Source organism: Equus caballus, chromosome 10 (genome assembly GCF_041296265.1).
Source record: "Equus caballus isolate H_3958 breed thoroughbred chromosome 10, TB-T2T, whole genome shotgun sequence".
NCBI lineage: Eukaryota > Metazoa > Chordata > Mammalia > Perissodactyla > Equidae > Equus > Equus caballus.
In genome coordinates this window covers 10,678,528-10,701,407 of record NC_091693.1, presented here as the reverse complement: position 1 = coordinate 10,701,407, position 22,880 = coordinate 10,678,528, and the positions used below count along the sequence as shown (strand labels likewise).

Below are 22,880 nucleotides of genomic sequence, written 5' to 3'. Positions count from 1 at the left end.
TTATGGTTCTTGGATATGCCCATATTCCTGAAAGACGTCTAGTGCTTGGTATATGTATATGTTTTTAATTCACAAAAATAGTATAATGTAAATTTCTATTTTTATTCTTTTGCTCAATATTGTCTTAAGGGCATTCCATGTTGTTGTTTGTACACCTGGTCCATTGCTTCTGATTGCTGCATAACACTCCAATTTACTAATTCACCATCCTTAATTCTTCACCCACTGAGGAAGACCTACATTGCCTCGAATTCTTTGCTACCATAAACAATACTTCAATCAACAATCTTGAATTTGTGTCCTTTGTGATTTGTCCGACAGTTTCTCTGGATTATATACCTAAGGTTGGGATTGCTGGACCATAGGATATACATACGGAATTACGCCCATTGGGGGTGCATGGCAGTTCCAATTTCCACGTCTTCACTAATATTAGTTCCTCTCTGATCTTCTAATTTTGACCACTGATAGATTTAAACTAACACGTTGTAATTTCCTAATTGATTATGTATGAGATTGAGAATCTCTTTAGACTTGTGAGCCATTTAGATTTCCTTTTATGTTAATTACCTATTCATAGCTTTTGCCCATTTTTTTTCTGTTGAGTTTCCTAGTCTTAAAGATTTGCAGGATTTTGTCGTATATTCTGGATATGAATAACTTCTTCTTTTTTTTTTTGAAGCTGAAAATATCTTCCCCCAGTTTGTCACTCATGAGTTAGCTTTTTGAATCATGTCTTTGTTTGGAAGAAATATTTAATTTTAATATAGTCAAATCCATCTCATTTTCACTATATGGTTTGTTTTCTGGGTTTGAGAATCTTTATTTGCTCCAAAGTCATAAAGATATTCTACATTTTTCTACTAGCTGTTAGGGTCGAATTGTGTCCCGCCAAAAAGATATGTTGAGGGGCCGGCCCAGTGGCATAGTGGTTAAGTTCTCATGCTCTGCCCTGGCAGTCCAGGATTCACAGGCTCGGATCCTGGGTGCAGACCCACACACGGCTCATCACGCCATGCTATGGTGGTGTCCCACGTATAAAATAGAGGAAGATGGGCACAGATGTTAACTCAGGGCCAATCTTCCTCACCAAAAAAATTTTTTAAAAAAGATATGTTGTAATCCTAACCCCCAGTACCCCAGAATGTGACCTTATTTGGAAATAGGGTTGTTGCAGATGTAATTAGTTAGGATGAGATCATACTAGAGTAAGGCAGGCCCCTAATCCACCCTAATCCAATATGCCTGATGTCCTTATAAGAACACAGCCATGGGAAGACAGACCACACAGGGAGGATGCCATGTGACTACAAACCCTGAGATTGGAGTCACGGAGCTGCAAACCAAGGAGCTCCAAAGATGGCCAGCAGACCACCAAAGACTAAGAAGAGGGAAGGCAGGATTCACCTACAGGTTTCAGAGGGGGGTGGCCCCTTGGGCACCTCGATTTTGAACTTCTAGCTTCCAGAACTGTGAGACAATAAATTTTTGTTGGGTTAGGCCACGCAGTTTGTGGCACTTTGTTCTGGCAGCCCTAGGAACTGATATACTAGCTTCATAGATTTGTCTTTCATATTCAGACCTCGAATCCATTTGTTTGACCTTTGTATTATGGTGACGGGTAAGAAACCAAACTTTTCTCCCTTTAAGGAGCCACTTTTCCCAGTGCCATCCTTTAACAGTCTCTCTCTTCCCTTCTGTCGAGGATGCTTAGTCTGAAATACCCCGAGTTCTTCTATGCACACGCGTCTCTTTCTGGCCTCTCTCTTCTATTACTTTGATCAGTTTGTCTGTGATGTGTCTACCACCTTTGTTTTCTCTTTTTAATTCTGGCTTTTCAGTATATCTTATCTGATACACAAAACTCTTCTGTTTTTTTGTTTTTTTGGCCATTCTTATCTATTTGTGGGTCTTGATTGTTCTATATGCATTTTTGAATCCTTTTGTCGTGTTTCTAAAAAAATCTTTCTGGAATTTGGGCTTGCATTGAATTTATGGATTGATTTAGGTAGAAGAGACACCTTAATAATACTAAATTGTTGCACTCATGAACATGGTTCATCTCCCCACTTGTTGGATTTCTTTTTTTTTTTTTTTTGAGGAAGATTAGCTCTGAGCTAACATCCACTGCCAATCCTCTTCCTTTTTTTTTTCTGCTGAGGAAGATTGGCCCTGAGCTAACATCTGTGCCCATCTTCCTTTAGTTTATATGTGGGACGCCTGCTACAGCATGGCTTGATAAGTGGTATGTAGGTCCGCACCCAAGATCTGAATCGACAAACCCTGGGCCTCCGAAGCAGAGCACGTGAACTTAACCGCTGCACCACTGGGCTGGCCCTTGTTAGATTTCTTTTATGTCCTTTAATAACATTAAATTTTTTTCTTCATAAATATCTTGTGGATTGATAGGTGAATTCCTGGATTACTTTCTAACTTTTGTTATTATTCTGAATGGAATCTTATTTTCAGTTAGAGTTTCTGGTTGTTTAATATTATGTAGAGGAATACTATTCATTTTTCCAATTTGATCATTTACTGGGCCAGTTTGCTGAATCTGTTATTAGTTTTAAAGATTTGGAGTTTCTATATGGAATAGCAAGTCACATCCAAAGGATGACAATTTTGTCATCCTCCCTCCCATTCCTTATGTACGTATTTATAATGACTTATTTCAATGGCCAGGACTCCCGGAAGTGGACAGTAGTGGTGATAATGGCTAGCTGTGCCTTATTCCTGATCTTAAAGAGAATGAGCTTAAGGTTCTGTGTTAAGAGTGAAGTTTGTGGTTGATTTTTGGTAGATAGTCCTTATCAAATTATGGAAGTTCCTTTCTATTCCTAGTTATTTGTTTTTTGGGCTTTTTTTTTTTTTTTTTGAGGAAGATTAGCCCTGAGCTAACATCTGCGGCCAATCCTCCTCTTTTTGCTGAGGAAGACTGGCCCTGAGCTAACATCCGTGCCTATCTTCCTCTACTTTCTATGTGGGATGCCTACCACAGCATGGCGTGCCAAGTGGTGCCATGTCCGCACCCGGGATCCAAACCAGTGAACCCCGGGCCGCCGAAGCGGAACGTGCGAACTGAACTGCTGCGCCACCGGGCTGGCCCCAAGATTTTAAAATGTGATGATTTATATACTTCAAAATTTTATTATTAAAAAAATTTGTATCTGTGGTTATTTCTCCTTTTTCATTATGCATTCTGTTTTTCTTTGCATCTCTCTTTTTTTCTCTCCACCAGTCTTGCCTGAAGCATTTCTATCTTATTAGCCTTTCAAATAGCCAATTTTGGTTTTTGTTGATCTTCTCTGTTTTTTTCTCCTTTTCAATTTCTGCCTTAAAATATCTTTCCTCTCGTTGTTTGGATTTTCTCCCTTGTTTCAGATTTAAGTTCGTTTTTTTTTTTTTAAAGATTTTATTTTTTCCTTTTTCTCCCCAAAGCCCCCCGGTACATAGTTGTATATTCTTCGTTGTGGGTCCTTCTAGTTGTGGCATGTGGGACGTCGCCTCAGCGTGGTCTGATGAGCAGTGCCATGTCCACGCCCAGGATTCGAACCAACGAAGCACTGGGCCGCCTGCAGCGGAGCGCGCGAACTTAACCACTCGGCCACCGGGCCAGCCCCAAGATTTAAGTTCTTAAGCTGAGGCTTCCTTTGTTTTCAATCTTTCTTTTTGGATAAAAACATCCCAAGCAATGAATTACCCTTGAACCTGTACGTCAGTAGTGCTTTGATTGCCATTCAGGCGTAAGGGTTTATTTCTTTTAGGTTTTATTTTTTAACTCAAGAGTTATTTGTATTATATTATTTAAGTTTTTGGACTTCTGTAGTTTGGGGCTTTTTTTAGAGCTGAAACAAAGAGAGCCCAGAACACAATAACTCCGAAAGCATTTATGTCACAGAACATTCCAGAGTGGGTAGGCAGCCCCCCTCAAGACGTCACCAGGTCCCAGCTTCCTTGTTGCCCTGCTTTGAGGGTCGTCCTGACTCACATGGTTGAAGCCGTCCCGCTGCCACCGCATCCATGCTGCAGTCTGTGAGAAGACAGCCCTAGGAAGTACAGAACAATTCGCTTCCTTTTAACGACGTGACCCGAAGTTGCCCACCTTGCTTCTGCTCATATCCCACCGGCCAAAAATGAGTCACATGGCTATGGGAGGCAAAGTGTTTCTGCCTGGGGTTTGGCCAGAAAAACAGAAACTGAACTAGCTACGTTAACAGCCTGCAAGGCAAGGAGAGAGGCCTCAGAAGAAACCAGACCTGCTGACACCTTGGTCTTGGACGTCCAGCCTCCAGAACCTGAGAAAGTGAATTTCTGTGGTTTAAGCAAGTCAGTCTGTGGCACTTTGTTCTGGCAGCCTTAGCAAACTAGTACTGTCTCTGGTGCTCTAGTTTCAGACACCATCTTAGCCTGGAGGAGGAGCTGTGATTGGACATGGGGCCTTTCCAGATCTGTTCCCGTCACACCCAGAGCACAGCCTGGTTTGGCAGAGACTCAACCAGCCCCGGGCCTAGGACGTCTCTCGCTCGTGCACCATTTTGTTTCTTTCTTCAGGGTGTCATTCAAGTCCTTCTGCTCAGGAATGAGTCTCACGACAGACAACGTCTTGGGGATGCTCCAGACTCGCCCAGATGCCTTCGTTTCGGGGCGCTGTGGGATGTGCTGAGAAGAAAGCCTGGAGGAGAGGTGAGAAACAGCAGGAGCTGGGGAGAGCGGGGAGGGACAGAAGCACTCTCTCAGGCGCCAAACCAGATTCCTTGCCTTAGGCGTGGGTGAGGAAGGCGTTTTGTGAGGTCTGGAAGCACAGAGGGAAATGCAGGAAGGGCATGCTGTTCCATGAGTTGAGGACTAATGATTCAGAGGCGGCACGAACGTCCCGGCCCACTTCTGCCCCTCTTCATTAAGTCAGGAGGCGAATTCAGTCACGGATAATCGTACCTGTTATCCTTTATTCTTTCCCTCTCCCAGCCTTCGTGTCTGACAAATTCACTCTTTCACTGAAAAATTAGTGAGCACGATCACCGTATGGGGCGTGTAGCAGTCGAGGAGACAGTCCCTGCCTTCATGCAGCTGCAAGTCTGGGTGGGCAGGGGACGCACTGAGCAAGCGCCGTGGGAGTGTTGAGTGTTTTGGAAGGGGCAGTAGGGGGCGCTGTGGGAGCACACGCGCAGAAAGAACCAACTGGATCTGAAGGCCCCGGTGAGGACGTGGAGAGCGGAAGGATGAAGAGGAGTGGGCGGGAGAGAGTTCCAGGCAAAGAGAACCATGATGTAAAAGCCTGGTGAGCCTGGACTGTGGGGTGATGGGGACAGAAGCAGGGGCTGAGGCAGCAAGCAGAAGCCTGCTGGGAAGAGCTTTCTAGAAGGGGGTAAGGATTTTAGACTCTTCCCAAAGGACAGTGGGAAACTACAGAAGGATTTAAGCCGGCTGATGACTACCTGGTCACCCCGATGGTTGGGCGGATGATGAATTAACTGTCGAGCAGGACTTGGAAGGCCGCTGTCGTGGTAACTCAGGTGAGAGCTGAAGGTGACTTGGAAGAGGGTGGCATCTGTGGGGACTGAGACAAATGAGATTTAGAACCTCTGGAACATTCTAAAGGATCTGATCTGGGGTGAGGGAGAGCGAAGGGCTAAGCATGACGCTCAGGTTTCTAGAGAAACTGTAAGGAGCTAGAAGAGGGTCCAGATGTCACTCTAGGAGGTCTGTTAAGGAGAAGCTGGATTTTAAAAAAAGAGTTATTATTTTTTTAAATAAAAAATAAGAGAAGGAATAATAATATCTGGAAACAACATTAGGGTGCCATGGAATGGCAGGTTGTGTTATTGTACATGATATTTTCTGTCTCTCCTGAAAGATACCCAGTTGATATCAAGCTTGGCCATAGGACTCGCTTTAGCCAATGAAACGTGAAGACGAGTGATGCGCATCTCTTGTGAGCCAAAGCTTCAAGAGCCGGCTCGTGGCCGCCATGTCTCTTCTCCCTTCGCCAGAGACCGGCAGTGTTTCAGAGGCTGCCCCATGAGCGAAGAGCCTGGGTCCATGAAAGAAGACGCGGAGCAGAGCCCAGCCCGCCCATGTCGGCCACCGGGCAAAGGTGAGTCTCTACCTTTGTTTGTGTGAATTACCAGGATTTGGGCTCCCTGTTTTCCCCAGCACGTCCACACTACCCCTGTCCTCCCCGAGACCTTGAGGTGTTTGGCGAGTGGAGGATGAAATGCCTCCGGTTAGGATGGTGGGGGTCACCTTTGAGGAAGGAGCTGGTTTCAGTTAAGGAGCGAGTTGGAGGGAGCCTTCAGTGGGAGGCTTAGAGGGGTCCCAGGGGAAGAGTTTGGGAAGGATGGAGGGAGGCAGGACTTGGGTGGAACGGAGGACAACACAGAGAATGATGGAGACGAGAGGACCTGAGATGACAAGAGGGGCTTGTATTTGGGGGGATGGCCAAAGAAAATCAAGACCGGAAACATGGTGAATTTGGTCATGACACCCCTTGGAGGGCAGGGGGCCCTCAGGTTCAGAACCCCATATTGATACAAAAAGCAGCATCCCAGGCGCACCCCCTCTCAGCTGACTCTCTGAATGGTCATCATCATTCTCATCATGATCGGCTTATTTCTCACTTGATGGCGTCCTTCTAATAGAATGTGACTTCCATGCTGCAAGAATCTGGGCTGAGTTGTTAGTCATTCTACCCTGAAGCCAAGCCCGGGGCCCGACTATCTGTGAGAAGAACGAATGAAGGAAACTTATGGATCCGTCCTGTTCATCATGATCTCTTCCATTAGCAGAGGGTGCCTCTCAGAAGTCTGTAAACCGAGGTTTGACTCTTGACTCATATTTTACCATCTTAGTGACTTTGGGCAAGTTACTCAATCTCTCTGACCTTGGTTTACTTAGCTTTAAAATGGGATAATAAGGGAGCTGGCCCTGTGGCCTCATGGTTAAGTTTGGCATGCCCTGCTTTGGTGGCCCTGGTTCACCTCCTGGGCATAGACCTACACCAATTGTCGGCAGCCATGCTGTGGTGGCGACCTACATACAAAGTAGAGGAGGATTGGCATGGATGTTAGCTCAGGGCCAATCTTCCTCAGCAAAAAAAGTAAAAAATAAAAAAAGATAATAATAGTTATCTAACTCATGGGGCTGTTCTCAGAATTAAATGAGATGACTTATGTAAAGGACTCAGCATGTTAAACAGCTGTCTGGTTCTCTGGCACTTGTTTTGTCCCGGTTTTAATAATAACATCCATGCTGATGCCCAGCTGGACAAATATGCCACTCTTCTGCTCTAGAACTCGCCACAGTTTTTCCATTCTCCTTGCCCCCCAACCTTAGTAGAGGAGAAAAGGGACTTGTCCAAAGACCCACAGGGAAAATTGAGGACCCAACCCAGGGCTTTCCCCACATGCCTTAGAAGGAGATGGCTCTCTGAGCTAGTGAGGAGTATGACTCAAAGAAATATCCGGCAGGCAGTGTATGAGTTTCCTGTAGCTGCTGTAACAAATTATTACAAACCTAGTGGCTTACAACAATGCCAATTTATTATCTTCTAGCTCAGAAGGTCAGAAATTCGAAATGGGTCCCACTGGGCCAAAATCAGGGTGTTACAGGGTTGCACTCCGTCTGGAGGCTGAGAAGACCATCGACTTCTCTGCCTTTTCCAGCTTCTAGAGGCAGCTTGCGTTCCTTGGCTCATGGCCCCCTCTTCTGTCCTCAGAGCCAGCAATGGCCTTGCTCGAGCCTCTGCTTCCACCATCACATCTCCTTCTCTGACTCTCCTGCCTCCTCTTTGACTTGTAAGGACCTTTGCTATCACATTGGGCCCACCTGGATCCTCCGGGCTTGTCTCCCCATCTCAACATTCTTGATTTAATCACACCCACAAAGGCCCTTTTGCCATATAAGGTGACACTGACAGGGCCTGGGGATGAGGGCATGCACATCTATGGGGGGCTATTATTCTGCCCATCGCAGAGGGCAAGTTGGAAATTGGCTGTCAGGCCTTAGACCCTCTCCGGTCTCCCCAGCTGTGTGCAATCTCATCTCTTTCTTTCCTTCCTTTTCCCATTAATTCCTGTCCTTGCAGCTCATTTTAAAACAGATGTCACCAGCTGGAGGCATTTGCTTCAAATCTCCTAATCTCCATGAATGGCGATCCAAGTTAAGGTCCCCTCTGGTGATGTCCACTGGAATGAGCTTGATCAGAGAGGGTTTCCAGGTGGAGCCTGGAGAACAGCCCAGTCCGGGAGAAATAAAATGTGAGACATGAATGCAAGTCACATAGGTCATTTCAAAATGTCTAGGAGCCACATTAAAAAAAAAAATAAAAGGAAATAGATGGAATTAATTTTAACAACGTATTTTATTTAATCCAACATATCAAAATATTATCATTTCAGCATGCATTCAGTACAAAAAGTGTTAGTGAGATATTTTATATTAAGTCTTCGAAGTCTGCGTGCGTTTTATACTTCGGCACATCTCAGTCTGGACCAGCCACCTTTCAAGTGCTTAAGAGCAGAGCGTGCCGGTGGCTACCGTCTTGGACAGTGCAGGCCGAGAACATCAACTCTGCAAGGGTCCCAGGGCCCAGTAGGCCCTCAGATTTGTTGAATGCAGGAATTAATGGACTGCTCTGTGCCGGTTTAGGCTCTTTCTCAGAAGCCCTGAGAAAGAAGTCTCTTGTATCTAATTTGCATCCATCCCTCCCAGGCACGCTCACCCTCCAGTCAACTTCCCTCTAATGATTCCCGCTGGGTCCCCCGTTTCCCAGGCAACCTGGGCAACTGCTCCGTATTGCTGTGCTCAGCGCTTAGTCCTGTCTGCAAAGTAAAGGACAGAAAGGGGCTCTCCATGGAGCCGATGCCCGGGAGGCCCCTGGGAGTGGGGAGGTGAAGAGGAATGCCCCCAAACATGTCCCCAGGGCCCTTTGTGGTCTAGTTCGGGTCCCTACTCACCTCCTGCCTTATCACCTTGTTATGGACTGAATGGTCCCCCCCACCCCCAGCTCCACAAATTCCTATGTTGAAGCTCTAACCTCCAGTGCGACTGAATTTGGAGCTGGGGCCTTTAAGGAGGTTATTAAGGATAAATGAGATCATAAGGGGGGGGCGGACCTAATCCAACAGGACTGGGATCCTTATAAGAAGAGAAAGAGGGGCCGGCTGGTGGAGTAGTGGTTAAGTTCTCGTGCTCTGTTCTGGCAGCCTGGGGTTCACAGGTTTGGATCCTGGGTGCAGACATACACACCGCTGCTCAAGCCATGCTGCGGTGGCGTCCCACATAGAAAAAGTAGAAGGACTTACAACGAGGGTATACAAGTATGTACTGGTGCTTTGGGGAGAAAAAAAAAAAAAGAGGAAGATTGGCAACAAATGGGCATTCAGGGCCAATCTTCCTCAAAAAAAAAAAAGAGAAAAAGAAGAGGAAGAGAGCCTAGGGATGTGCGCCCACGGAGAAAAGACAGTGAGAGGACACAGTGAGAAGGCGGCCGTCTGCAAGCCAAGGAGAGAGGCCTCAGGAGAAACCAAACTTGCCGGCACCCTGATCTTGGACTTCCAGCCTCTAGAACTGTGAGAAGATAAATTTCTGTTGTTTGAGCCCCCAGGCTGTGGCGTTCTGTTACAGCAGCTCCAGCAAACTGGTGCTTCTCTCTTCTCTCGCCCGTCCTCAGTCCTGCCCTTGGACCGCATTCCTGTCCCTCAGCAAGTTAAACATGAAGTTGCCGCTTAACCCAGCAATTCCATTTCTAGGTGTACGCCCAAGGGGATCAAATACACGTGTTCATACAAAAACTCGTCCACGAACACTCATAGTAGCATTATTCGTAACAGTCCTGAACTGGAAGCAACCCAAATGTCCATCAACTAATGTATGACAAACAAAATGTGGTCTGTTCCTACCATGGAATATTATTCTACCATCAAAAGGTGTGAAGTTCTGATACATGCTACAACACAGATGAACCTTGAAACTATGCTTAGTGAAAAAATGAGACATAAAAGGGCAAATATTGTATCATTCTATTTATGTGAGACGTCCAGAATAGGCAAATCCATGGAGACAGAAGGTAGATTAGTGGTTGCCAGGGGCTGGGGGCAGAGGGGGTCCCAGAGTGATTGCTGATGGATATGGGGTTTCTCTTTGGGGTGATGAAAATCTTCTGGAACTGGATAGTGGTGATGGTCACACAGCCTTGTGAATGTCCCGAAAACCACCGAATTGTATGCTTAAAATCGGTAAATTTTATGGCATGTGAATTATGTCTTCATTTAGAAATGACACGCCTGTCATATTGGATTTCTTTTAGTTCCTTGAATCTGTTCTATCGTGTCACCTCTGAATCTTTGCACGTGCACTCCGTTACACTCAGAAGAAAACGCTTCATCACCGCCTCCTTTTTTCCCCTTAATGGTAAAATTCAGGCTCTATAGTAGTCCATGAAGAGAGTGCTTTGCAGGTGAGAGCTGTATTATCTATAATTTTCTTTAAGATACTTCCAGCTCATTCTGAGGAGCAGACCTGAGGTTGAGGACGGACGGGTAGGGTGGGGAGTGGGGTGGGGGCGGGGGTGGTTTTCATTCTAAACTATGTGTATATATTATTATTTTTTTATTTTAAAAGAGAAAAGGTTATTTCCAAGAGAGTTATTAAAACTCTAAAATCCGGGGAAAAAAAGATACTTGCACGCACAGTGACAGACATGTGGGTGTTTTGTTTGAATCTACACACCGCAGGCAGGTTAGTTATCACTTGAAAGACCCCAATGAGAGAGCCACACAAGTTCGATGATCTTTCTCTCAGGCAACATGGAGGGGCTTTAAATTAGCGTAACGGACGTTGGAACTGCTTTTTCTTTGGTGAACTGCGTGCCAGTTGAGATGCAGATTGGGTAGACGGACTGTGCACGTTCATGTGTCAGGAGCCAAGGAGCTTCTGCTTGTTGCAGTGGCACCACAGCCCTAGAGTTTGGGGGCCCTGTGGCCCCCAGGGGTGGGGGTTGTTGCCACCTGGTCCTGATGGGATTAGCTGACCTGTGGCTAGTACGTCATCGCATCTGTTTCCAGTGGACCTTTGGTACACGGTGCCTGCTGGATGCCTAGCCTGACAGAATCTGGGCCTCCCTGATTTTACCCAGCAGGTTGTATGGCCATTCAATTGTCAGGCTGCTAATCAGGGCTATATTTGCGGCAGAATTTGGACCAAGCCTTGTTCTGATGTAGCACGCTCCCTGGCGGTGAGGTCGTGGGGGTAGAGACCTAGAGCTCTCAGTTACTGGAGGTGACTGCCATCTCTAATAACTATAAACGGCCAGACTGGCTGTGATGGTTGAATTGTGTCCCCTTCAACCCCAAATTCAAATAGTGAAGTCCTAAGCCCCAGTACCTCAGACTGTGGCCTGATTTGAAAGACAGGTCTTTAGAGAGGAGTCAGGTTAGAATGAGGTCGTTAGGGTGGGTCCCTGTCTGGTATGACTGGTGTTCTCATACGAAGAGGCATTTGGACACAGGCTGGCTAGAGGGAAGAGGATGCGAGGAAGCACGGGGGAAGATGGCCATCTATAGGCCGAGGAGAGAGGCCTGGCATGGGTGCTTCCCTCGCAGGCCTCAGAAGGAACCAACCTTGGCAACACCTTGATCTTGGACGTCCAGCCTCCAGAACTGTGAGACAATACATTTCTGTCGTTAAGCCACTCTGGCTGTGGTACGTTGTTATGGCAAAGCCCTAGCAAACTGATACACCAGCTTAAGTGCATTTGTAGCAAGGAGATATCTGTCAGCTCTGGTCACCAGGCTGGTGACCCTCCTGTCACCCAGGAAGCGCTCCTCTGCCCTTAACCTCAGTCCTCCCCAGGGAGGTGCCAGAGGAGGTCTGACAGCAGCCTTCACCTTTTGTAACCAAGCAAGCTGGCCTCACAAGGCACAGTGGTCTCCGTTACGGCTAGGTTCCTGAGAGTTCCAGGCTTCCTCGACATGAGCAAGCTGGGCCACAGGGAGATGCTGCTTTGCTGCTGAGGTAGGACCCTGCATTCATGCAGTCCTGCAGCTGCATGCGTGGGGAGCAGAGCTGCAACCAGTAGGGCCTGGGCTGTCGACCAGAGAGCACCCAGAGGGCGGCTCTGCCTTGCTGCTCCTTTAAGTGGCCCTGGCCACTAAGGAGCTCAAGGCCAGCGCTGGGCCCCACTTGATTAGCCCTTTCGCAAGGCCTGGGAGAGTTCCTCTGGTTTTTCAAATGACTTCACAGCAAGAGTTGGAGAGATGGAGGATGCTGTGACTGAGGGGCTCTTAGCTCTCCTGGCACAAGCCAGTGGTCTTTCTTTTGGAGAAGAACATTTGTTTCTGGGCAACACACAAGAAGTTAACAGAGCTAGCTGGTCAGCTGGGTGCATTTGGGGAGACAGAGTGATACCGAACCTCTTAATCTCAAGTTCGTGTGCCCAATGCATAATAAGCCCATCACTGAGACATTGGTGCCTGAAGATGGAGAAAGGTTTATTCGAATGGGCCAAAATGAGAAGGTGGGAGCATAGGTACTCTCAAATCTGCCAGAACAGGAAAAGAAAGCAGGGGGTTTTATAGAGCTAAGGGGCTCGGCAGGAGGAGTTTTGGAGAAACAAAGGGAAAGTCTGTGTATCTTTCACTGCAGATAAGCCCTTGGGCCACCTGATTTCCGGGCCTCAGGGGCAGCTGGGGGCTGGTTATCTGGTGATCCTTGAAGGCGTTATTCTTCTTCTGTAAAACAAGATCATCAATCCTTGTGACGCTTGAGTCACCCCTCAGGTTAGACAAGAAAACAACAAATTAACAAGATTAGCTTCTTTTCCTCTGTGTCTGTGTTGGGAACAAGGTGGAAGGGTAATCGTGTTCTTATTCAGCATTTACAGTGACCCTCAGCTGCCTGGGTTCAATAGAATTTTATAAACCGTCTCTAATTTTCAAACCAACCATTGCTTTTCATTTATGGGATTCATCTAAAAATGTTTCAAGCCTTGAAAAGGATTCAAGTATAAATATCTTTAACAGGAAAGAAAAACTAACAAGTTTCATTAGCACTGGAAGTGTTCTTATCTGTTTTCTCCTTGAGTGTCAGAGTTTGAGAGCAGAAAATACTGTGGAATTCAGAAATATATTTGCTTTGAGATTTTCTTTGGCCTTTGAATCCAGCTAACACTTTAATGATTGAAAGCTAACTTCCATTTTAAAAGCACATATTCCGATTTTATGTTTTCCTCTCAAAAAGGGGTTTATATGCTTTATCATCCAGATATGGGAGTAGTATCTTCAAAGCATAGAAACTTGAGAATATAATTTGCTTTAGGAAACCCAAAGATTTATAGATTTCTGGAACATAAAGTTCAGGAAAGAAGATGAGGCTGGGCTGTAAGAAGATAACCTTGAAGAGCCTTTTATGCTGCATTAAAAGTTGAATTTCGGGGCTGGCCCCGTGGCCGAGTGGTTAAGTTCGCGCGCTTGGCTGCAGGCAGCCCAGTGTTTCGTTGGTTCGAATCCTGGGCGCGGACATGGCACTGCTCATCAGACCACGCTGAGGCAGCACCCCACATGCCACAACTAGAAGAACCCACAACGAAGAATACACAACTATGTACCGGGGGGCTTTGGGGAGAAAACGGAAAAAAATAAAATCTTTAAAAAAAAAAAAAAGTTGAATTTCACCCCAATTGGCAGGTAGGCAGTGAAAAGGAAAAACTCTATTTCTCCCTTCACTTGCCACTCTACCCCCAACACTTTACTTTTGGTCACCAAATGTGTGGAAGTTTTTCCCACATCAAGAAATTCTCCAATTCTCTGGGGACACCAATTGGATGTCTTACAATTCACTTCAGTTCTGAGACTATCTACCTGGAGTGGCAGGAGCCCACAGGTGAAGGGCTCAGTCCCGCAGAGTGCCCTCACTCTCAGATGCCACCCACAAGTAGTGGGTCCCCAGGTTACCCAAAACTTCTGTCCAACTTGGCTACAAGTTGGGGGTTCCCATGACCTCCATCTTGGGTTTGATAATTTGCCAGAGCAGCTCACGGAACTCAGGAAAACAGATTACTTACTAGATTACTGGTTTATTCTAAAAGGGTATAACTCAGGAATAGCCAGATGGAAGAGATGCACAGGGCAAGGTGTCAGGGGAGGGACTCAGTGGGCGCACCACCCTCCCAGCACCTCCGTATGTCCACCAACCTGAAGCTCTCTGAACCCCTCGGTTTTTTATAGAGGCTTCATTCCATAGGCACCATTGATTAAATCATTGGCCATTGGTGGTTAACTCAACCTCAGGCCTCTCTCTCCTCCCCAAACGTCGGGGGGGGGGGTGGGGCGGGGCTGAAAGTTCCAATCCAGGAACCCCTTGGTTGGTTTGCTGGCAGCCAGTCCCGGATGGGGCTTTCAAAAGTCGCTGAGTTAACATAAACTCAAGTGTGGTTGAAAGGGGCTTGGTATGAATAATAAAAGACACACCTTTCACTTTTATTACTCATCATTTAGGAAATCCAAGGGTTTTAGGAGCTCTCTGGAAAGGGGGCAAAGACCAAATATGTATTTCTGATTATAAATCACAGTTGTCAACACAAAATAACCAATAACTATTCTACAGATGAGAGAGATGAGGTGACCTTTACTTGAGCCCGGTTTGAGGACTATAATCTGGAAACCAGTGTCCACAAAGGAAGAAAGCAGCCAGAAGAAGCATGGTTTTCAGAACAGATTCGTACATTTTTTAGAACAAAGAACATACATTAAACACGGCCAGGATACATATTCATCAAAGTTTCGAAGAGGTTTTCAGTTGTAAATTAGTAGGTCAACTTGAACCATTTATCTTCAAGAGTACTAGGAGGGGAAGTATACATTCTTGTCTTAGAACGTGCATCCTTTTACTTTGAGATAACGTCTAACGCATTCTTTACTTTAAAGGTTGAAGCAGATGTACAGTGTATGTTCGATAGGCCATAAGTCAGGTTTCCTTAGTTCAAGCTGAATCCATTTTGAACCAGAATAGCTACCCCATGTGCCTCAGTATGAAACCAGCTCAACACAAGGTTGACGTAAGGGACGCCATATTGTAGAAAAGAGACCACGTTGTAACTTTGAATGACCTCTGACTAACTGACCCAGCTGGGTTGCACCCTCCAGGAGATCCACCTGCTCTGTAGGTTTTATGACCCCTGCTAGTGCATATACCTCCCAGCTGCAATAAGACAATAACTTCGTTCTTTTGAGTTCCTTAGGAACGTGATGACCCCCAAACAGAGAGTCTATGCTCACAGCCATCATCAAGGACAATGGAGAGATCTGGTGTGGCAGCTCCCAGTCTGTAACTCCAGAGGGTCAACATTCCTAACCCCCTCCCCTGTGACCCACCGGCCTACATAACTGCTTCCAGATTCTGTGCCTCCTTAAGATGGTTCTTTTGGACATTAGTCAGCCATCGTCCCTCTTGCTAGCAAGCTGGAATAAGATGCCCTTTCTCTGCCGCCATCTTGCCTCTTGACGATTGGCTTTTATCTCACGGTGAGCAGACCGTGCCCTTTGTGCGGTAACAAATATTTGAAAATCTCTTGTCACAATATCCCAGGCAGCTATTGAAAAATTTTTGGCCAGAGTCTGAAATGATGAGTTTGACCTATTTATAAAGTTTCTCTTGATGGCAGTCCCGAGCATGGATTGCAGAAGCCCGGGAAGATCACTAGGGGTCAGTGTCAATTACCAAGTTTCGGTCTCTGAGCCCCCAGCCCACCCTCCTAGGCGCTGCTTTGTGCTGCTGAGCTGACAAGCCACGTTTCTGCTGTGCCAGATGGCTCAGTGTTAGACCCTGGCAATTGGGTTTGCTAGGAGACGGCAGAAGTAGGGTGACCAACTCGTCCCGGTTTGCCCAGGACGTCCCCAGTTTTAGCACTGAAAGTTCTCCCTCCTGTGAACACCCCCCCCCCCCCCGCCCCGACCGGATGGCTGGTCGCCTTATGTGGAAGGGACTTGCCTGCTGTTCTCGTGAGCACCACCCCAGCAACACTTCTTCACTGTGGTGGCGGCGGCAGCAGCAGCAGCAGCTGAACCCAGCTTGTAGATTTCTAACACTCACAGACCCAGTTTCATCAGAAACGTCAGCGCCAGCCGGCTGGTGCCCCTTCCTCAGCATCTCTGTTCCTCCAGCTCCAGGAGTGATGGCTGATGAGGATCAAGGCTGCCCCAGGGAGAGAAGCCCAAGGCGTCCTGGGCTACACACCAATCTATATCATCCTCCGGAAGCACAGGATGTTTTGACCTAATTGACCTGATTCATATCCAAAGTTATAGGACCACCCGATAGCCAGACCCCACCTGCACTGATACCATTTTAACAACTTTTTTACATGATCTTTCCTTTGTCCTGTAAAGAAATAATTCCCATATCTACGCCTTATAAATTTAGCCCTACCCTTAACACATTGCATCCCTTCCCTGCCCATGGGTCCTGTCCCCATGCTACTCTCTGAATAAAGGACCACTACGACCAGACCTTGAGAGCCCAAAAATCTTTCTTTCGACTCCTCGGCTCACTGAACCCACATCAGTAGCTGCTTCCTACAGTTGCTACTTCCATAGAGCTGTGGTTTTCAGAGGGTGGTCCCCAGACCAGCAGCGTCAGCTGGGAACTTGTTAGAAGTGGAGCATTCCACGCCCCATCCCAGACCAGTGGGACTCTTGTGTCAGGCTCAGCAGCCTGTGTTTTAACAAGTGTTCCAGGGAATTCTGCGATGTTTAAGAACCGCTGCCTTAGAGTCTCACTTTACCCTTTCATCATCTAGATAACTGTGTACCAAGTTGGCAATTCCATATGTCCTATAATTCCACTATTATGTTCCATGTGTTGAATTCTCTCTGTTAAAGTTACTGGCGTGGTTCTTCTCTCCTCCCTGGACCCCGACGGACCCAGAGCCCACTGCAGTTATACACGGTAGAGATGAGGACTGTCCAAGCAGAGCAGTGGGAGTGGGGTGGAGAAGAGCTGACAGACAGAAGCTATTTGAAAGGTCTTGATTACAGTTTGGGAGGACGGAGGGGGCCAGGACAGCTCCCGGGTCCCGCCTGGTGGATTGTGGCGCCCGTTCACAAAATGCAGGCTCTCTAGGAGGAGGGGTGGCGGGCTGGTGGTGGAGGTGATCGATTTGCTTTTGCATTTGGTGAGGTTCCCACTGAGACACTGAGGGGCAGACATCCCGTAAGCCATTGGCTACCGGGTCTTGAGCTGAGGAGAGGGGTCTGCATAGAGATGCGGCTTTGGGCACGATCAGCATCTAGGTGGCAGCAGAAGCCACGGGCCTGGATGCGTCTACCCAAGGAGACAAGCAGCACGAGAAGAAGACTCAGAAGGGACAGGCGGTGTGGTGGGAGGAGAGCTGGGAGGGTGAGAAGTTACAGAAAGTGAGGGACAAGGGAGGACCAAGAAGGTGGGTCAAGTGGAGCAGAGAAGCCAAGGAGGTGTATTAATCTGGTCTTTTTTTTTTTCTGGATTCTGATGCTTTGACACCTGGGGCCTTGCTGATGCTGCATGGACTGCCCCTGCCAGGACCCGCCAGTTCCAAAGACAGTAAGTGATTCACCCGTGAGCACAGCCAAACACAAACCAACCCATCCAGAGCGGACGCCCCACGGCCTCTCCCTCAGTCTCCTGCTCCAGGCCGCTCCCACCTGCCCTAATCCCCCCGGGGCTGGGTCCCAGATGACCAGGGGAGACCCTACGCCTCTTGATAGCACAAAAATAGCAGACCGTGCACCAGTTTACTCCTTGCTTTTTTCACTTGACTATATCTTGGCGGTCACTGCACACACGCACGTGTACAGACACACACATCTTGTGTATATATAATCCTCGTATATCTTAGTCTTTTTACAGCAGTGTAGTATTCTATTTTTGTGGATATAGCATAGTTGGTTTAGTTCGTCCTTATTTATGGCCACCTCAGTAGTTTCCAGTTTTTTGGTATCACAAATAGTCTCAGTGAAGAGCCTCGTTCATAGGGCATTTCATTTTTCCGTCAACGTGTCTTTGCAATGGAATCCTAGAAGTGGAATTGCTGGCTCAAGGGGTAAATTTGCTAGATGGCACCAGATTGTGGAGGTGTTGCCTTTCCACATTCCACCCGGAAGGTGTGACAGACCTGTTTCCCCAGGGTGTTGTCACACACTGGGTTTTTTTTCTCATCTGATAGATGAGAAAAAGGGTCTCAGTGTAGTTTTAACTTGCGGTTTTTAAAAAACGATGCGTGAGGTTGAGCATATTTTTGTATCTGTGGGGGACATTTGCATTTCTTTTTATGTAAACTCTCTATTTATATATCTGGCCCACTTTCAAGAGGTTTCTTGGTGTTTTTCCCTCACTTTTTAGACATCCTTTATATTTTAGCAATACTGACCCTTTGTCTGTGACGTAAGTTGCAAACATTGTTCTCATTTTGTTATCCGGAGTTTTCGGTTTGCGTATGGTGGGTTTAAGTTTGGGATCTGCAAAAGGTTTTCATTTTTGTCTGGTCATTTAGCAAAATTCTCTTTTATTGCTCCTCACTTTTGAGTAATAGTTTGGAAAATTCACCCCACACCCGGCTCATCACCAGGGTTGTCTTTATTTGCGAGGTTGTATTTTTTCACCTAGATCTTTGACACACTTGGAATTTATCTGGTTTCCAGGGTGGGGAATGGAGTCAAGCTTTTCTTTTTGGTTATTTAGTTGTTCCAACACAACTAAATAAAAAACTTCCCTGAAACCCCTTCTTAAATTAAAAACCATTAGACGATCACGTCAATTTCCATAGGCAATTGTTTCTATTTCTGGGTTTCTCGATCCGTGCCTTGATCTGTATGCTTGGTCATGCACCAATAACACGTCGTTTTATTTTGTTTTTAATATCAGGTAAAGCTACTTCTTTGTTTTCTCCTCCTCTTCCTTTTTCCCTTTTCCCCCCGATCTTTGCCTGTCTTACTTCCCAATGAACCTTATAATCAAATTGTCTAGCTCTAGAAAAAAAAACCCCGATGACATTTTTGTTAGGATTGCAATACATTTATAAACTAACTCAGGAACAATTGACCTCTTTATAATGTTGGCGGTGTCATCGTTTCCATCCTTGGAATCCAGGAGCCATCTGGTGGCCACTGTTCATAACAGCAATATTTTCTCCAAAAAGGTGGCTCAAAACAGTACACGTTTATCTTCACACACACTTTCTGTGGGTCAGGTTTTCTTCTCTGGACGGTTCTGGCTGGAAACCCTGGCACTGACGACGTCGGCCAGGGCTGCAATCACACGGCTTGACTGGGGCTGGAGGATCCCATTCCAAGTTGGGTTCTTCACACGCCTGGAAGACAGTGCTGGCTGCTGGCAGGAGGTCTCAGTTCCTCCCCATGTGGCCGTCTCCATAGTGTCCTCACCACACGCATCTGGCTTCCGCCAGAGCACGTGGACTCAGAGCAAGGTAGATGCTGCAATGCTAGATAATTTCAGGCTTAGAGAAAAGTCACAGATAGTACAGAGACGTCCCATGGGTCTCACCCTGCTCGCCCTCACGTGAACGCTATAGCACAATGATCAAACCCAGGAAATTAACACGGGTACCATATTAATAACTAAACCACCAACCTGATTTGAATTTTAGCCGCTTTTCTACTGATATCCTTTTTCTGTTCCGGGATCGAATCCCGGACCCCACACTGCATTTAGTTGTCGTGTCTCCTTAGCCCCCTAGAGTCTGCGTCAGTTCCTCTGCACGTCCTCGTCTTTCGTGACCTTGACACTTCTGAAGAGTACTGATCGGCTGTTCGATAGAATGTCCCTCCGTTTGGGTTTGTCTGATGTTTTTCATGGTTGAAATGAAATTCTGCATTTTTGCCAAGAATCCCACACGAATGATGTCGCGTCCTTCCCGGTGCATTGTATCAGGCGATTTGTCATGTCCACGTGCCTTGTTGCTGGCAATGTTGACCTTGATCACGTGGTTCTAGCACTGTCTGCTGCACTTCTCCCCTGTGAGGTTACTGACTTCCCCTTTGTAGTTAATAAACGTTTTAGGGGAGACACTTTGAGACAGTACAAGTCTTGTTTCTCCTCAGACTTTCGCCATCCATTTGATGGACCTCGTCTGCCACGGTTTTTACTGGGGCGTTTGCCTCATAGAGATGTTTCATGTCCCTTTTTCCTTCTACATTTATTCATTGGAATTCTATTGAAAGAAAGAGCGGTCCCTTCTCCCCATTTACTTATTCATTTGATCCTTTACTTAGATCAGTATGGACTCGTGGATGTTTGTTTTATTCTCTGGATGAAAACCTGAAATTGAGAGTCTTTTTAATTTTTGATGGCTGCTGGATGTGAAATGGCATGCTATTGTGGTTTTAATTAGAATCTTTCTGAATACTGACTACTGACAAGGTTGGGCATCTTTGGCCTTGCCCACAGTGGCCTCTAGGAAATGTTTAAGGCATCTATTTTCTATCCTTCTCTTGTCTCCGTAGGTCAGGATGTCAGGTTCACAGCATGGATATGAGTCTATGTCTTGGGAAGCAGGCCTGACTGTAGGGCGATATATGTGTGTGTGTATATATATATATATATATATAATTTTTTTTGGAGGAAGATTAGCCATGAGCTAACATCTGCCACCAATCCAATCCTCCTCGTTTTTTTTTTTTTTTTTTTTTTTGCTGAGGAAGACTGGCCCTGAGCTGACATCCGTGCCCGTGGATGGAGAATTTGAACTGTGGGGCAGGCACAACATCAGCCTTGGCGGACCCCCAAGGAGCTCTGGAGCATGGACAGCCCAATAGAGTTGTCCCTCGTTTGGCTCAAATTCCTCGGCCTTGTATCCCTGACTCCGTCAGCCACTGATGGGGCCGCCCTGGGAAGGACCCGCATTTGGGCAACTGAGGCTGACCCGGAAGGAGCTGCCAGCAGGAAGTGGTCACTGACAGTACTCCTGGTGGCTGGAACAGCAAGTCCTGCCTTGAAGAGGGGCCTGAGGAGGGTATCTCTGTGTCCACCATTAGCCCCAAACTTTTAACTCCAGTGCAAACCTCTCTCCTGGATTCTGCACTTGGACGTCCAACATCTGCACTTGGGTGTCTAATGGACTCAAACTACTTGTGTTGGAAGCCAAGCCCCTGAGCTTCCCTCCCAAACCTGCCCATCCTGCAGGCTCCCCTGTGTCGGTTGACTCCATCAGTCCTGGAGCTCAGGCCAAAATCTGTGGACTCACCTTTGACGGGCTCCCCTCTGTCTTCCATATGCCCATCTGATCGGTCAGCAAATGCTGCTGACTTTATTTGTGAAATATCCCGAATGGGAACACCCTGGTCCAAGACGCACATCACCTCTTCCCCGGGTTTTTACAGTTGCTCCCTAACTGGGCTCTGGGCCCTGCTAAGTTGTTCTGTTGAAATGCAAACCAGGTCACGTCCCTGCTCTGCCTATTACCATCGGTAGCTTCACTAAGAGTAAAATCCACATTCCCTTCAATGGCCTAGGATGCCCGGCAAGGCTGCCCATGACATCTACTCTTCTCCTCCTTGCTCCCTCCACTCTGTCTGGAATTTTCTGCCCCCAGGCTCCCCGTGGCTTGCTCTCTCCCATCTCTCAGACCTCTGACCAACAGTTGCCTCTCAATGAGGGTGCCCCCGACCACCCCTTTAAACTCGCAGCTCCTGCCTCGGTTCCCCTTTTCTTCGCATTGGCGTCTGTTTCTCCATTGCACTCCTCACCATGCGATGTAATTTACTCACCATTTTCTTTATCTATCTCCCCATCGGGCCGTATAAGATACTCAAGAGGCGGGAACTTCGTCCCGTGTGTTCTCGCTGGATCCCCAGTGTTAGAACAGTGTCTGGACATAGGAGGTGCTCAATAAAGATTTTTAAATAAACGCGAGAATGAATGTTACCATGTTACTTATGTTACCAATGTTACTTACCATGACATTAAGCGAATTTGTTCCTTCTTTAATTTTAACTACACTATTGGTATGTGAGTGCGTTCTTAGGAGACAAGCAAATATTACAGGAAACACAAAAGTTCCCCTTGACCTGGGGGGGTGGATCTTTGACAATTTTTGTCCACCCGGGAGCCAAACATTTCTTCTCTTTTGCGAGACTCCTTAGCTCTGTGGGTCTGGTGGGGGAGGCAAATTGGCCCCTCCCGTCTAGGAGACTGTATTCATCTCCCGTTGCCGCTGTAACAAATTGCCACAAACCCAGGGGCTTAAAACAACCTGAATTTGTTATTTTACGGTTCTGGAGGCCAGAAATGGCTCTCCCTGGGCTAAAATCAAGGCTGGCCAGGCTCATTCCTTCTGGGAGCTCTAGTGGAGAGTGTATTTCCTTGCCCTTCCAGCCTTCTAGATGCTGCCCGCGTTCCTTGGCTCGTGGCTCCTGCCTCCACCTTCAAAGCCAGCCGCATAGCATCTTCTTGCTCTCTGACCTCTGCTTCCATCCTTCCCTCTTCTCTCTCAAACTCTGATCCTCCTGCCTCCCTCTTATAAGGACCCTTGTGATGATGCTGGGCCAGCAGAATGATCCAGAATAATCTCCCCGTCTCAAGATCCTTAACTTCACCACATCTGCAATGTCCCTGTTGCCAGGTAAGGAAGCATATTCCCAGGTCCTGGCAATTAGCGCAGGGCCGTCTTTGGGGGGTGTCACTCAGCTGACCCCAGAGGCTGACTGTGGACTTCTTGGCAAAAATTGCATATTCTTGCACTTCTTTCAGACGCTCCAGGGCACCGTACAGTGTGGTTGAAAGCGTGACCTGGCTGAAGTCAAACCCCGGCTCTGACATTTACCAGGTGTGCAAAGTATTGAGCAAAGCATTTCTCTGTCCCTCAGTTTCTTCATCCGTATAGTGGGTTAATA

At 47.0% G+C, this 22,880-nt stretch overlaps 1 long non-coding RNA gene across 2 annotated transcripts; it reads left to right on the top strand.

Moving 5' to 3' along the window:
- The first annotated feature begins 4,509 nt into the window (after positions 1 to 4,509).
- Positions 4,510 to 22,609, top strand: LOC111775197 (uncharacterized). Of its 2 annotated transcripts, none has more exons than XR_011422380.1 (5): positions 4,510 to 4,683; positions 5,855 to 6,094; positions 10,307 to 10,456; positions 17,554 to 17,574; positions 22,512 to 22,583. It is a non-coding gene; the product is annotated as an uncharacterized lncRNA (long non-coding RNA). The 2 variants fall into 2 exon arrangements; XR_002810692.2 differs by lacking the exon at positions 4,510 to 4,683 and adding an exon at positions 4,986 to 5,513 and having other exon boundaries at positions 22,512 to 22,609.
- The last annotated feature ends 271 nt before the right edge of the window (positions 22,610 to 22,880 follow it).